Source organism: Hemitrygon akajei, chromosome 10, assembly GCF_048418815.1.
Source record: "Hemitrygon akajei chromosome 10, sHemAka1.3, whole genome shotgun sequence".
Classification (NCBI taxonomy): domain Eukaryota; kingdom Metazoa; phylum Chordata; class Chondrichthyes; order Myliobatiformes; family Dasyatidae; genus Hemitrygon; species Hemitrygon akajei.
Genome location: NC_133133.1, coordinates 8572498 through 8589789, shown reverse-complemented (window position 1 = coordinate 8589789; position 17292 = coordinate 8572498). Strand labels below are relative to the sequence as shown.

The 17292-nt window shown below is 41.1% G+C and overlaps 1 long non-coding RNA gene across 2 annotated transcripts in view; it reads right to left on the bottom strand.

The window, feature by feature from the left end:
• Positions 1-4823: 4823 nt before the first annotated feature.
• The window catches only part of LOC140734046 (uncharacterized), a 43626-nt gene continuing 31157 nt past the window's right edge, over positions 4824-17292 (bottom strand). The window contains exons 3-4 of one of the 2 annotated variants that reach the window (XR_012100449.1): positions 9713-9871; positions 4824-5889 (exon numbers count right to left, since the gene is read on the bottom strand). This is a non-coding gene — a long non-coding RNA (uncharacterized lncRNA). The remainder of the gene's footprint in view (positions 5890-9712; positions 9872-17292) is intronic. The other variant, XR_012100450.1, reaches the window with a different exon arrangement.

Below are 17292 nucleotides of genomic sequence, written 5' to 3'. Positions count from 1 at the left end.
ATGGTAGGCATGTTATGTTGTCATCGGAATGTGTGACGACAGGTGCAGACTGCTCCCAGCATATCGCTAAGTGTATTGGTTGTTAATGCAAATGACTCATTTCATTGTACATTTTCATGTACCTGGGATAAGTAAATCTGAATCTGAGTTTGCCTCTACTACCGGCCCTGGCAGTGAGTGCCATGTCTCTTTGTAAAAACTCAGAATTCACCCCAATAAGCCAAGTTATGTTGGTGTTTTCTAAAGTGTTGGCCAGAAGGACTGTATATAGGTCTGACCATCTGAATGGACCAGGTAAAGGTGAGGGACGTACTATTTTATTAACTGTTGCATTTGATATCAAAGAAGACCTTTCTCCTGCAAATGGTTTCTACCCTGAATACACAACTTGCAAGGACTCTGTTGGTCCCAAGCTGACCGAGTTGGGAGCATATTTGTTCTACTGTGGCTCAGTGATCCCACAAATTCAATGGAGAGCAGTTTCCACTATTTATTTAATTTACCTTTACATATATAATTTAACTGTAATTTACAGCTTTTATTATTATGCTTTGCAATGTACTCCTGCCAGGTAACAACAAATTAAGTGACACATGCCAATGATATTAAACACAATTCTGATTCTATCAACACACACAAAATGCTGGAGGAACTCAGCAGGCCAGGCAGCATCTATGGAAAAAAAGCACATTCGGTATTTCCATAGACTGTTGAGTTCCTCCAGCACTTTGTGTGGGTTGCTCGGATTTCCAGCATTTGCAGATTTTCTCTGCTTGGTGATTAGATTCTATCAATTTGTGTCACACCTTTGAGGGAGAAGACCAGAAGATTTAAGAGTAGAATTAGGCAATTGGCCCATTGAGTCTGCTCTGCTATTTCATCATAGCTGATCCAATTTTCTTCTCAGCTCCGATCTCCTGCCTTTTCCCCATATCCCTTCATGCCCTGACCAATTAAGAATCTATCAACTTCTGCCCTATATATACATAAAGACTTGGCCTCCACAGCTGCCTGGGGCAAGTAATTCCACAGATTCACCATTCTCTAGCTAAATAAACTCCTCCTCATTTCCTTTCTAAAAGGACACCCTTCTATTCTGACGCTGTGTGCTCTGGTCTTGGACACTCCCACCCTAGGAAACATCCTTTCCACATCCACTCTGTCAAGGCCTTTCACCATTTGATAGGTTTCAATGAGGTCACCTCTTTATTCTTTTGAATCCTAGTGAATATAGGACCAGAGCCATCAAATGCTCTTCATATGACACTCTGTTTAATCCTGATATCATTTTCATGAAGCTCCTTTGAACCCTGTCCAGTTTCAGCACATCCTTTCTAAGATAAAAGGCTCAAAACTCCTCACAATACTCCAAGTGAGACCTCATCAGTGCTTTATAAAGCCTCAACATTATTGATCTATGGATATGGTCCCCAAGAACCCCCTGTTCCTCCACACTCAGCAGATTCCTGCCTTTAATCTTGTATTCTGCATCCAGTATTTTTATCGCTGAGCAACCTGTCATAGTTGTACAAAATGCTGGATGTGCATGTGAGCTTGTAGTCCAGTCAGAGGTAAAAACTGCCAGGCAAACTAAACAAAACAAACATTAACAAGTGAAGAAAAGCTCCAGGGACACTGTTACAAATGTATAAATCTCTTGTCAATGCATTACGTTTGGCTTTAGGCAATCCTATTGGAAATTGTTATTTTTATATAAGTAACAGCAGATCATGGAAGCAACCACTAACACTCTTTTGACTATTTTCTTTCTAGTTAAATCATGCAGATCCCATGGCCAGGAGGTTCTTCCTGTATGATTTTTGAAAGCTTGTTTATTTGTGTGTGTGTGTGTGTGTGGAAATTTGATAAGTAGTCCCAAATCCCACAGTAAATTATTCGTGGCTAAATCAAGTTTCTGTGACAACTCTTCAGTTTGGATTTTTTAACTGTTAAGGGGATGTCCTCATAGTAACTAAATTAGAGTCCGGTAAAACTTTGGCCTTTGAGCTGCGGACCATCAGAATATAACATTTTAAGCTGGGTTAGAAACATCGGCCAGTGTATTTGAGACACAGCACAGAATTGGACCTTCCTGCCCTTCGAGTCGTGCCACCCAGCAATCTCCTGATTTAACCCTAACCTAATCATGGGACAATTTACAATGACCAATTTACCTGCCAACTGGTACCTTTTGGACTGTGAGAGGAAACCAGACCACTCAGAGGAAACCCACACGGTCACAGGGCGAACGTACAAACTCCTTAGAGCAGGCATGGGCAAACTACGGCCCGGGGGCCATATGCAGCCCGTTAAGCTTTTTAATCCGGCCCGCAGAACTTGATGAAATTATATTAATAAACCTTGTTAACGTTTTTTTCCCCGCAATTCTGGCGTTTTCGCCACAACAAAACGAAATCCAGACTTTGATGCGCTGGCTAAAAAGGGAGACCAACAACACTGTTCCCACTGAAATTAAAAATAAGTTTCTTCGTTGTGTTATGTAAAAAATGCATTTGAAAATATTTTTTTCAATAAGCCTTACACGTTACATGTCATTTCTGTTAAGTGATGGACATGAGTAGTGCACAGGTGCACGTACGTTCTCAAAATAAAAAATGCGCTCCAGATCAAATAACGCACTCCGCATACTGGTGCGCTGTCACTGTTCTGTCCTTGTGCTGGTCGTTGTTGAGTTTTGGCACAGGGGACAATTGAATAAGAAGGAGCAGACAAGTAGACCTGCATCTCCTACCGTTTTTGAAATAAAGACAGTCAGGAGGAGAGTGATGATGATAATATCTTGAAGGATAATAGAATTTTCAGTGCTTTAAAATAATAACTGTTACTATTTAAAAAAGCTGTATTTTATTCATTTAATTTTCAGTGTTTTAAAAGTCATTTCAATAAATAGCTAAATACCATGGGACTTCAAAGACAGATATTTTGTTGTAATGCATTTGTTCATTTTCAATTGAAATTAAAGCACATGTTTTCTACATATCCCATGATATTTTATTTTCTCTTATGAGGTGTATTACCAAAACACTCCATCCATCTGCTCCTGGTCCGGCCCCCCTGTCAAATTTTAGAACCCTTTGTGGCCCACAAGTCAAAAAGTTTGCCCACCCCTGCCTTAGAGGAAGCGCAGGAATTGAACCCAAGTCGCTAGTACAGTAAAGTACTGTGCTAACCACTATGCCATCATATGTAAAAGCAAGGACATTCATTCCAGGATCTAGGAACAGGTTCCTCAGGGTTGTGTTGCAATAACAGCTAAGGTTCAATATTTCAGACCTAAAATTCACATACAACACACTTTTTGGCCTAAAAGCAGCTTCTACCCTACTTTCTTTAGACTTGAACAGCTCTTCCATAAAATGAAATGTAAACACTTGATTTCAAAGTCTACCTCATTGCAGCATTGCACCTTATTTGTCTACCTGCCCTGCACTTTCTCAGTAACTTCATATTCAAAGTTCAAAGTAAATTTATTATCAAAGTACATATATGTCACCATGTACAACTCTGAGCTTCATTTTCTTGTGGACATTCTCTATAAATCTATAGAATAATAATCATAACTAAATCAATGGAAGACAGCACCAACTGGGCATTCAACCAGAGTTCAGAAGACCACAAATTGTGCAAAAAAAGAGAAATAAATATAATAATAAATAAATGAAAAGCTTCAAAGGTTTATTTTCTTGTCAGAGTATGCACATGCAATACAACTCTGATAATTGTCTTCCCCAGATAGCCATGAAATATAGTAAAACCATGGAGTTTGTTGAACGAAAAGACATCAGCTTCCCCCAGCATGAAAAAGAAAAAGAAACAAAACTTGCAAACCCCAATACTCCTCCCCCCCCCCACACACAAGAATCTAACAGATCGCCCATGTAAAAAAGTAGAAGCTGGAACATCAAAAGTCCCAAACCCCCAGTGCTCTTCCTTACAAAAAAAAACTGTGACGATAATGAAAACCAACCCCCTCACAAAAAAGTGACAATAACTTCAAACCCAAATGAGATATAAAAATTAAGAATATGAGATGAAGATTCCTTGAAGGTGACCCTATTGATTGTGGGCATACTTCTGTGATTTGGCAAGTGAAGTTGAGTGAAGCTATCCCTCTTGGTTCAAGAGCCCGATGGTTGAAGGGTAGTAACTGTTCCTGAATCAGGTGGTGTGAGTCCTGAAGTTCCTGTACCTTCTTCACGATGGTTACAGAATTGAGAATGTTATTAGAACATGGCATGTAAAACAGTACAGCACAGGAACAGGCTCTTTGCCCCATAATGTTGTGCGGAACCAATTAATCATACGGCTAATTAAACTAATCTCTTCTCTTTATATGCTGCCCAATCCTTATGTGTTCCTCATATTCATGTGCCTATCAAAACATCTCTTTAATGTCCCTAATATATCTGTGTCCACCATCACTCCAGGCAGTGCATTCCAAGCACCCACCACTCTCAGTGCCAAAAAACCTTACCCCTCACATCTCCTCTCAAGTTAAATGCATATCTTCTGGTGTTAGACATTTCAACCATGGATTCTTCCAGACAGTCTGTATTTGGTTATTGTGTGTTTTTCAATTGAATGTACTTGATCTGTCTGAAAAAGCATTTCACTCTATTTCGGTATATATGACAAAAAAACAATAAACCATTTACCAATTAGCAATTGCAAAATTCAGTGGCAGCAGAACTATTAATTGAAAACATTCCGGGCATCAGTGTGTCCAAGCCTTTTCATGCTAGGAGTCTGCAGAACTTCAAAGTTCAAAGTCAATTTTATTATCAAAGTACATATATGTCATCATATGCAACCCAAAGCTTCATTTTCTTGTGGATGTTCTCAACAAATTCTGTAGAATAATAACTGTAAGAGTCAATGCACGACGGCCCAACTAGGGTTCAACCAGAGTGCAGAAGACAACAAACTGTGCAGTTGTCTACAGCCCATGGGACAGTACCAAGGATCACCTGTGTCATCCTGTCAAATTTAAATTCCAAATCAGATTTATTATCTCGGACATATATGACATGAAATTTATTGTTTTGCATTATCAGTATAAAACAAAGATGTAACTTTACAATAAATTACAAAATAATTATTGCCAGAATATGTGGTGACACTTGCAGGCTGCCCTCAGCACATTATTGGTTTTGCTGGTTGTTAACACAATCAATGTGTCTTTCAGAGTACATATGACAAATAAACCTGAACCTTGAAATAAATAAATAATGCAAAGCAAAAAGGTATACCAAGGCAGAGCTAAGTAGTCACAGTATATCATAAAACATGTGATAAAATACACGATGAACATATAAACCATAATAAAACATATAAAACACATGATAAAAACATACTGTAAAACGTCATAAATCATATGATAACTGAGGAGGACACTCCGCTAGTTGGGGACAACCATAGGTGTTGTGTCCCGTACGCAAGCCAGGTCAGTACAGCATGGAGGGCAAGCTGTTGCCCGTGCAGCAGGCTCTTCATCTCCACGCAGCTGATAAACCCAAAGGAATGGCAGAAGCCAATACAGTTTGCCACCAGCAGCATCGCAGGAACTGTCAATCAGCATTATACTCAGGGTTGGTTGGCCTTAAGGACTCCAGCTTTGGATCTTTCCTCAAGTTTTACTCCTGAGGCCTTCCCTATGAGTGGCAGCAGAGGTCTGGCATCAAAGTTTTCCTTCTCCTAGATGAGCTACCAGCCACGGCTAATGAGCTCCATCTGCCTGAAGTGACTGGTTTAAGGTGCCTGTAACCCGCCTTTCCCCTTCTCCCGTCAGTAGGAATGGTTCTGCTGGGCTCAGTGGCACATGTAAAGGCCTGGAGATGGACTTGATTGTCAGAGGCTATTTGAGATGCACTGTATTGGAAGCATTTAATAGGTAGTGGGGAGCATAAAACTTGTGATAAAGCATAAAACTCTCTATTTCTGCTGTTGATCTTTTAGGAAAAAGAAGTTTACAATTGCGATTGTAGCTACCAAGCTTAAGGAGCAAACACGAGGAAATCTGCAGACGCTGGAAATTCAAGAAACACACACAAAATGCTAGTGGAACACAGCAGACCAGGCAGCATCTATAAGGAGAAGCACTGTCGACGTTTCGGGCCGAGACCCTTCGTCAGAACTAACTGTAAGGAAAGATAGTAAGAGATTTGAAAGTAGTGGGGGTAGGGGGAAATGTGAAATGATAGGAGAAGACCGGAGGGGGTGGGATGAAGCTAAGAGCTGGAAAGGTGATTGGCAAAAGTGATACAGAGCTGGAGAAGGGAAAGGATCATGGGACAGGAGGCCTAGGGAGAAAGAAAGGGGGAGGGGGGAGCACCAGAGGGAGATGGAGAACAGGCAGAGTGATGGGCAGAGAGAGAGAGAAAAAAAACAACTAAATATATCAGGGATGGGGTAAGAAGGGGAGGAGGGGCATCAACAGAAATTAGAGAAGTCAATGTTCATGCCATCAGGTTGGAGGCTACCCAGCCAGTAACCAGGCTTAAGAATAGTTTCTACCCCTCTGTTATAAGACTATAGAATGGTTCCCCAGTATGATAAAATAGACTCTTGATCTCACCAATTATTCTGATATGATCCTGCACTTTAATATTTCCTGGCACTGCACTTTCACTGTACCTGTTACACCTTATTCTGCATTGTTATTGTCTTAACTTCTTCTATCTCAATGCACTGATTTGATCTCTATGAACAGTATGCAAGTCTAGCTTTTCTCTTTCTCTTGGTACTTATTACAATAATAACCCAATTCCAGTTCCATCAGTGTGCTTCGGATGAGAGTAGAACAGAGAACAGAGTAGATCAGGTAAACCACATCAACAACCTCAAATAGCACACACAAAATGAGTGAAGGCAAGTGCAGGGATTATTTGTATACCTGTAGAAAACACAGGTGGTGAAGCCACATATAAATCATGAGGGACATGGACAGGGTGAATGCACACATGTATTATTTTTACCAGAGAAAGGGAATCTGTTATCATATTTTATTTATTTCAATAGGTGAGCACAGTAGAATAACATTAGTGACACTATTGCAATGCCAGCAACCCAGCTTCAATTCTGTCCTTGCCTGTAAGAAGTTTGTACGTTCTCCCCATGATGGTGTGGGTTTCCTCCAAGTACTCTAGTTTTCTCCAACATATTATAGATGTTCAGGTTAGTAGGTTAATTGGTCAATGGGTAATTGGGCAGTGTAGGTTCGATGGGGTTGGAATGGCCCTGTTACCATGCTTATCTCTAAATGAGTAAATATAATCGCTAGAGTATGTACTGTAGGTTTAAAGGGAGAAGGAAATGATTTATAAGGGATCTGAGGAACAACTTCTTCTCAGCATGAGGGGTATGCATACAGAATGAGCTACAGACAGCTGCAAAAGCAACATTGAAAAGACAGATGGAGAAACATATGGATAGGTAAGTTTAGAGGGATTTGGGTAAATGCAGATAAATGAGAACAGCATAGATGAGCATTATGGTTGCCATGGGGAAGTTGGGCTGAAGGACTTGTTTCTGTACCATAATAATAATAATGATGAATAAGAACTAAAATGACAAATCTCAGAAAACACTATATATACTCAAACTGTCACACAGGGACAGGAGGCTGGACCCAAGTGCAGGATGCAGGCACTGAAGTACTAGGGGCAGGACAGGAATAACTAAAGGATAGAACCAGATGGGGAGACCAGGGCATGTGAAAGAGACAGGGCGTCCTAGGTAACCCTGGGGTCCAGAGAGAGTTCATGGCTAGGCTGCGTCCTGGAGTCCATGGCAAGGCAGGGAAGCCCCCTGGGCAGCTGCGTAACTCCTGGGCAGGGCCACCTCCCAGGCAGGAACAGAGGCCCAGGCAAGACACAGAACACCTGGGCAGGTGCGGGCACAACCCGTAGGGAACAAGGGGTAGGAAGGGGCAGAAACCTCAGGGTGGGCCGCATACCCCTGGGCAGGGCTACCTCCCAGGCGGGAACACAGAGGCCCAGGCAAGACACAGGATACCTGGGCAGGTAGCGGGCACAACCCATAGAGGTGAGGGGTAGGAAGGGGACTGAGTCCCCCCCGCCAGGCAATGGCAGTTTGGTCTGCTACCCAACAGATGCAAGAGATAAGAAGGGAACTTGGTCTGGGGTGACTCCAAGGCTGACTCACAGAACTTGAGGATGAAGCCGTGGGCCCTCCAAGCTGGGACGACCAGAACGAACAGAACCAATCAGACAAAACACCTCAGAACATGGCAAACCAGCTCATACAAGACAAAACAGGTTCAGAACAGGTCAACCCCACAACTAGGCTCGGTCCCAGAGTCCCTTATATCCACCTGCCAGCTGATAGGCAACAGGTGCACCTTCTTAAGCCAAGATGATCCTATTTGGCTTAAGGGTGACAGGAGGGACGTTTGCAAGACCCAGAGTCTGGAGTCCGTGGACCGGATCAAGACCTGGAATGCGGGCTCCGGACCGGACCATAACACAAACACACTTAGATTAACACTACTTAGGACAGAAGTGGAAGAGGAATAACAGACGTCAAATATTTCCACAACAGTCAGATAAAACTAAGAATATATTTTTTCAATAAAGACAGGTTTTGCACTCTATGCAAGCATATGCAATTCTGATAAGAATTACATTCCACTAAACTTAAATGAAAGCACAATCCAGAAACATGAAGAAATTATTACTACTGAACAGAATGTTAACCAATGGAAGAGTATGACCCTTCATGATCCGTACTCAGGTTTCACCAGCTTGAGCTGGTAAAAATAAATAATAATAGCTATTTATAGAGCACTTTTCATAGAGACAATGTAATTTAAAGTGCTTTATAATGGGATAAAATGCAAACATAAAAATAAAAGATAAAAAGATGTTAGCTAAAAGCAAGGTTAAATAAATAGGTTTTGAGCTGGCTTTTAAAAGTGTCAACTGAATCTGCATCTCCTAGAGTTTTTAGTATTGAGTTCCACAGTTTAGGAGCATAGTTCAAAAAAGCTGATGTGCCAATTATCTATTAAGGAAGATTGTTTAAATTTAAGAGACTGATGGAAGAAGACCTGAGAGCTCGAGCAAGATTTTAAAATGAAAGCAATTCTGTGATGTACTCCAGTCCCAGACCATTAAGAGCGTTAAAAGCAAGAGAACTTTAAAATCAATTCTAAAAGATACAGGGAACCAATGCAGAGTGTTTAAGGCAGCCCTAATGCATGCTTCATTCTGGTTTTAGTTAAAATCTAGTAGTGGTGTTTTGATTAAGTTGAATTTGGCAATAGTTTGCTTTGGAAGGCCAGTAATAAGTATACTGCATTAATACTAGTCTCTTTGATATAAGGCATGAAGTAGTTTTTCAGCATCATTTCACGACAAAAACGGGCATACCTTTGCAATATTTTTCAAGTGTAGAAATACTGCTCTAGTCACTTTCTTTATATGGGATTTTTTTTAAAAAATCAAACTGGAATCAAGGCTTGTTAATTCTGTATTACTCAATAACCCCATAAGCCTGTGACCACCTTTCAGAACATCTCCATTTAATCAGTAAGGACATCTCTCACTTCAATTTTCTATCTGTCAACCTTGACAACTCTGTTCTACACCTAGCCAAATGCATTCTCTCTGCCTCTCCACCCTCCAGCTCTTCAACATACTTATTTATCACATTATCACTTATCACAAAGTACCTGTAATAATGACCCTGTCTTACTTCAGGAACACTGCCTGACCTGCAGAGTGTTTCTCGTCTTGTGTCTCCCAACTGATTTCTTCTGGCTGGAGAGTATTGCAATTGGTTGTATCACCATCTGGTCTGAAACACCAATGCCCAGGAATGGAAACATCTGCTAAAAGAAGTGGATACAGTCTAGTCCATCACAGGCAGAAGAAAAAAAAAACAGAAATTAGACACACATTTTACAAGAAATAACACAATTCAAACAAAACAAAACAAACTCCTTTTTTGTGCAAAGTGCCCTGTGTGTTACTAAACTGTGGTGATTAGGGTTGTGCAAGTAGGTTCAAGAAATTAATAGTTTTAGTTTTTGAACCTGCTGGTCTGGGACTTCATGAACACAAGAGATTCCACAGTTGCTGGAAGTCCAGAGCAAGGTACACAAAATGTGGAGGAACTGAAAGGTCAGGCTAATGAAGGGTCTGGTCTCGTCCAAAACATCAACTGTTTATTCTTCTCCATAGATGCTGCATGGCCTGCTGAGTTCTTCCAGCATTTTGCGAGTGTTACTCACACAGAGTTCTGTATCTCCTACCTGATGGCAGCTGCAAGAACATGTAATGAGAATCCTTGATGATCGATACCACCTTTATATGGCAGTATCCCATATTGACAATGTCAATGGTGGGGAGGGGATGGCTCCATGGTCTGTGGGTTTGACACAGCTGGGCCTCAGTCCGTGGACTCTGGCCCCAACAGAAGGAATACAACAGCTCAAATAGGGAATAAAGATATTGGTTTCCCTTCCCCATTATTCCCATCTGCTCTCCCATCCTCCATCCCTTTATTCCATAATCCATCTTCCTCTCCTATTAGAATCCATCATCTTCTGGCCTCTGTCACTTCCACCAATCACCTCCCAGGGTCTGATGCTATTCCCACTCTCCCCCACTCTCCATCTACCTATCTCACGTTAATGATAATAAACCTGATTTTGTTTCTGTGCCCCAAATTATAATCATGTACTTGCCAAACTCATTGAGATCCTGGTGATGAAATGCTTAAAAACATAACATCTTCCATGGCCTCTCCCTTCCCTATCTCCGACATCTCCTCTTGTTCTGCAAAATCTGCATCCTTGGCCTTGGACGCTTGAATTTCTTTGCTTCTCTTCTCTCTCTCCCTCCCTCCCACTCTGTCTCTCACTGTCTCTATTTCTTTCTCTCTCTGTCTCTCTCTGTCTTTCTCTCACTCTTCCCTTCTCTCTTATTCTCTCTCATTATCTCTCTCTCCCTTTCTCTCTCCGTCTCCCTCTCATTCTCTCTCTTCATCTCTATCCCTCTTTCCCTATCTTTCTTTCTCTCACACACACACATTCTCCCCTAATCCGTCTCTCTCTACATCTCCTTCTCTTTCTCTCTCTCTCATTCTCCCTCTGTCACTTTCTCTCACCACAGATATGCACAAATCTCTCTCTTTCTCTCTCACTTTCACTCCTTCTCTCTTTCACAATATCTCACTCTCTCTCACACATATACAGTCACACATTCTTTTCCTCCTCTGTCTCACTCTCTCCTCTCTCCTCAATTAAAACTCGCTTCACAGCACACCACTTCCATCAGCCTTTAGTCATTCACCTAAAAGCTCTTACACGCTTGCTGTCAATGTTTTGGTTCAATAACACTCCAGTGATGCATCTCGGAATATTTCTACTGCATTAGAAGATTTATATAAATGGAATTACTTCTGCTATTGTTGCATTTCATCAGCCATACGTCACTTTAGGAAATGCTGAGGTTCAGAAAATTGTTTCATAAATCTAAGTTTCTTTTCTCACCACCCTTAGTATTCTCTTCAGTCTTAATGTTGAGAATTGTTTACAGGTTTTGTTTTCTGTTCCATTCTCGGTGGCGATCTATATTCAGTTAGAATAGCTTGTTCTCACTTGAATGCCTGGAAGATAAGCTGATATTTGATTTCCTTTGTCTGTGGCAGGCTCACTTTGGCTGGAAGGTGCTTGGTAATTGTTTAGACACTGCATACAAATACTTTTCCACTATTTGATGCTTACAAACGTCTCCCATTCTCTTCATGACTGAATTTAAAACTATTAAAATCTATTCAATGTTATTCAGTCAGTTACATCAACTCAATTTCCATTCATAATAAAATCATGAAGGATCCCATCCACCTTGCCTGTGGACTGTTGTTCCCACTCCCATCAGGGAGGCGGCTATGTACAATCCACGCCAGGACCACCAGAATCAAATACTGTTACTTTCCCCAAGCAGTAAGGCCGATCAACACCTCCACCCACTAACCCACCCCTCCACTTCCCCAATCACCAACTTTATCATTTCCTGTCAGTGTCCTTATGTACAGACACTCCTGTGCCTAGAATAATTTTATGAACATAGAAACAATTTGTGTATATGAGCTATATTAGGTATTTATATTTATTGTGTTTTATTATTATAAGGTTCTTAATCTTATTGTATTTTTTGTGCTGCAGCTGATCTGGAATTTCAATTATTTCATTCTCCTTTACACTTGTGTATTGGAAATTACATTAAACAATCTGGTGAACAGTCTCATCCGAAACATCATCTGTTTACTCTTTTCCATCGATGCTGCCTGACCTGCTGAGATCCTCCGGCATTTTGTGAGTGTTGCTTGGATTTCTAGCATCTGCAGATTTTCTCTTGTTTATGATCCAGCAGGCTTGAAGCTGCAATTTTTCCTGAGAGTTATACACTGATTTGTTTGCATCATTTGAAGTCAAATCTTCATTAGTCTTATTAGTTTTCAAAGTACATATATGTCACTATATACTAAACTGAGATTCATTTTCTTGTGGGCAATCACAATCAATACAATAGAATCAATGAAAAGCCACACAAAACAGAATGGACAACGAAACCCATGTATAAAGGACAAGAAATTGAGCAAATACTAAAAGAAAAAAAAAACAAAATAATTAAATAATTATCACAGATAAATAAGTAATAAATGGAATTGAGAACAGGATTTGTAGAGTTCTTAAAAGTGAGTCCACAGGATGTGGATCAGTTGTGGGTGAGTGAAGTTATTCCCTCTGGCTCAGCAGCCTCATGGTTGAGGGGCAACTGTTTAAGAACCTGGTAGTGTGTGGCCTAAGGCTCTGTATCGCTGCCCTGATAGGAATAGTGAGAAGGGAGCGTGGCCCAGATAGAGGGGATTCTTGATGTTGGATGCTCTTTTCCCATGAGGGCACTCCTTGAAGATGTGTTGTGATGGACAGAGCAGAGTCCCTAACCTTTCTATCTTTACTGTCTTTAACCTTTCGCTTCAGCAATCAGGTTTCAAGCAGGTTTCAATTATACCAATGCCTAAGAAGAATGTAGAAACCTGCCTCTATGGCGATCATCCAGTGGCATTTACATTCGCTGTGCTGAAGTGCTCTGAGAGGCTGGTGATGAGACATATCAAGTCCAGCCTGAGATATGACTTGGATCCATTCCAATTTGCCTACCAGAGCAGCAGATCCACAGCAAATGCCATTTCATTGACTCTTCCCTCAACCTTTGAAATGCTGGACAGCAATGATGCATAGGCCAGGATGCCCTTGATTGACAACAGCTCAGCTTTCAATACTATCATTCCCTCAAAATTAATCAATAAACTTCAAGACCTACGCCTCAATACCAAGGAAATTAAAGTTGCTGACCCTCTCTACCTTTGATCTCCTGTCTCATGGACCTCTGGTTTCCACCTCCTGTAATCAATATTCAGCTCTTTATTTTGCTGACACTAAGTGAGACTTTGCTGTTGTGGCACCATTCAGCCAGATTTTCAATCTTCCTCCTGCATGCTGATTCATCACAACCTTTGATTTGGCCAGCAATAGTGGTGTTGTCAACCGTCCTGAATATAGTATTGGAGCTGTACTTAACCACACAGTCGTAAATATAATGTGAGTAGAGCAGGGGACTACGCACATAGCCTGTGCTGAAGGTGATTATTGAGGAAATGCTGTTGCTAATCCAAACTGACTGGGGTCTGCAAGTGAGGAAATTAAAGATCCAGATGCACAAGGAGGTATTGAGATCTTGAGTCTTGCAGCCTTAAGATCTAAATCCTGACTAATGGCAAGCAACATCAGAATCAGAATCATCTTTATTATCACTTGAATGTGTCGTGAAATTTGTTAACTTAGCAGCCGTAGTTTAATGCAATCCATAACATAAAAGAAGAAAAGAAAAAAAACTAATAAATAAATAAGTAAATCAATTGTGTAAAAAAACTGAAATATATTTTAAAAAGTGAGGTAGTGTTCACAGGTTTAATATCCATTTACGAATCGGATGGCAGAGGGGAAGAAGCTGTTCCTGAATCACTGAGTGTGTGCCTTTAGGCTTCTGTACCTCCTACCTGATAGTAATAGTGAGAAAAGGGCATGTCCTGGTGCTGGAGGTCCTTAATAATGGATACTGCCTTTCTGAGACACCGCTCCTTGAAGATATCAAAGGTACTTTGTAGGTTAGTACCCAAGATGGAGCCGGCTACACTTACAACCCTCTGCAGCTTCTTTCGGTCCTGTGCGGTAGACTCCCCCCCACCCCCACCCCCATACCAGACAATGAAGCAGCCTGTCAGAATGCTCTCCACAAAGTTTTTGAGTGTATTTGTTGACATGCCAAATCTCCTCAAACTCCGGATGAAGTATAGTCACTGTCTTGCCTTCTTTATAACTACATCAATATGTTGGGACCAGGTTAGGTCCTCAGATATCTCGACACTCAGAAACTTGAAATAGCTCTCTCTCTCTCTATGTCTGATCTCTTTATGAGGATTGGTATGTGTTTCTTTGTCATACCCTTCCTGAAGTCCACAATCAGCTCTTTCGTCTTACTGACATTGAGTGCAAGGTTGTTGCTGCAACATCACTCCACGAGTTGGCATATCTCACTCCTGTATGCCCTCTTATCTCCATCTGAGATTCTATCAACAATGGTTGTATCATCAACAAATTTGTAGATGGTATTTGAGATTTGCCTGGCCACACAGTCATGGGTATAGAGAGAGTAGAGCAGTGGTCTAATTACACACTCAAATTGCACCAGTGTTGATCATCAGCCAGGAGGAGATATTATCACCAATCCGCGTAGTTTATGGTCTTCCAGTTAGGAAGTCGAGGATCCAATTGCAGAGGGAGGTACAGAGGCCCAGGTTCTGTAACTTTTCAATCAGGATTGTGGGAATGATGATGTTAAATGCTGAACTCTCATTGATGTACAGTATCCTGACATAAGTGTTTGTTTTGAACAGATCGTCCAAGGCCGCGTGAAGAGCCATTGAGATTACAACTGCTGTTGACCTATTGTGACAATAGGCAAATTGCAATGGGTCCAGGTCCTTGCTGAGGCAGGAGTTCAGTCTAGTCATGACCATAATTTTGCAGTGTGTCTTTATCCATTAAAATTTAAATATTACTGACTTATTGTGCCTCTACCCTTTCATTTCCTTTCCTAATTAAGAGTCTCGGTCCAAAACTTTGACTCTTTATTTCTTTCCATAGCAGCTGCCTGACCTGCTGAATTCCTCACCATCTTGCGTGTACTGCTCTAAGTGCTATCAGAGTGTGTTTTTTTTAAAGAATTTATGTCTTATTTTGTTTTCAATTTCATGTTTTCAAACTGTTACACATTTCAATTCACTGTCCAAACATGAATTCTCATGAATGAATTATTCTTATTCCTGCTTTGTACTCAAAATAGAAAACATAGAAAACCTACAGCACAACACAGGCCCTTTGGCCCACAATGCTGTGCCGAACATATACTTACTTTAGAAATTACCTAGGGTTACCCATAGCCCTCTATTTTTCTAAGCTTCATGTACCTATCCGGGAGCCTCTTAAAAGACCCTATTGTATCCACTTCCACCACCTTCACCAGAGGCCCATTCCATGCACTCACCATTCTCTGCATAAAAACTTACTCCTGACATCCCTTCTGTACCTACTTCCAAGCACCTTTGAACTGTGCCCTCTCATGTTAGCCATTTCAACCCTGGGAAAAAGCCTTTGACTATCCACATGTTCAATGCCTCTCATCATCTTATACACCTCTATCAGGTCACCTCTTATCCTCCATCACTCCAAGGAGAAAAGGTCAAGTTCACTCAACCTATTCTCGTAAGGCATGCTCCCCAATCCAGAAAACATCCTTGTAAACCTCCTCTACTCCATGCAGTTTATTCAGAAGCCCAGATCACCAAATCCATTCAGAGGCTTTTTGTTGTATTGGACAATAGAGGACAGCAAGCTGTCGCTTATTGGCCCAAGCAATCCAGTGCCACTGCAGCCGTAAGTTAGGAGTGCTGTCCATGGTGCTGACCACAAACTTGAGCCATTATCATCAAACTTCTTCCAGGTAACTGTGGTTTAAGTGCAGATTTTACTCATTATTGTTCATAGTCCCCATAGCTGAATTAAACAAATATCCTTACAGGACAGGTAGCATGGTAGCATTGCAGTTAGTACAATCGCTTTACAGCACCAGTGAACTCATATTGGGATTCGATTCCCTATCTGTAAGGAGTTTGTATGTTCTACATCGTGACTACATGGATCTTCACAAGACAAGACAAGACAAAGGAGCAGAAGTAGGCCATTTGGCCCATCGAGTCTGCTCCACCACTCCACCATGAGCTAAACTATTCTCCCGTCTAGTTCCAATTTCCGGCTTTTTTCCCCATATCCCTTGATACCCTGACTAATTAGATACCTGTCAATCTCCTCCTTAAAAACCCTCAATGATTGGGCCTCCACAGCTGTTTGTTCCATAAATCCACGACCCTTTGGCTAAAAAAATTTCTCCTCATCTCTGTTTTAAATGGGTACCCTCTAATTCTAAGTCTGTGACCTCTTGTCCTGGGCTCACCCACCAAGGGAAACAGCCTTTCCACATCTACTCTGTCCAACACTTTCAACATCTTCTTCAGGTGCCCTGGTTTCCTCCCACATTTCAAAAATGGACGTGTTAGAGGTAGTGAGATGTGTTTTCTTTATGTTGGTGTTGGAATTATAGCGACATTTGCAGGCTACTCCAGCACATTCTCAGTCTGTTTTGGGCACTAAGGCAAAATGACACAGTTCACTGCATTTTCCAATGTTTCAGTGAAAAATAAAGCTCAGTCTGTGGCAACAAATTCCACTGATACACCAGCCTTTGGCTCAAGTAATTCTATTTTAAATGGATGTTCCTCTATTCTGCGGCTGTGCCATTTGGATCTGGACCACCGTGCCACCCCTCCCCCACTATAGGAAACATGCACCGCACACCACTCTGTCTTGGCCTTTCGATATTTGATAAGTTTCAATATGATTCCCCCTCATTTTTCTATTCTCAGGCAACATAGATCATCAGACAGAAGGTAATCATAAACACATTACTGTATGAAAGGTGTATATCTATTTATAATGATTCTTCCCCTCGGGCATCAGATTTATGAATGGACCAATAAACACTAACTTTTTTATTATATTTTTTTGCACATTTTTTGTAATTTATCACAATTGTATTTCTTTGCACCGATGCAGGAACTGTGAGA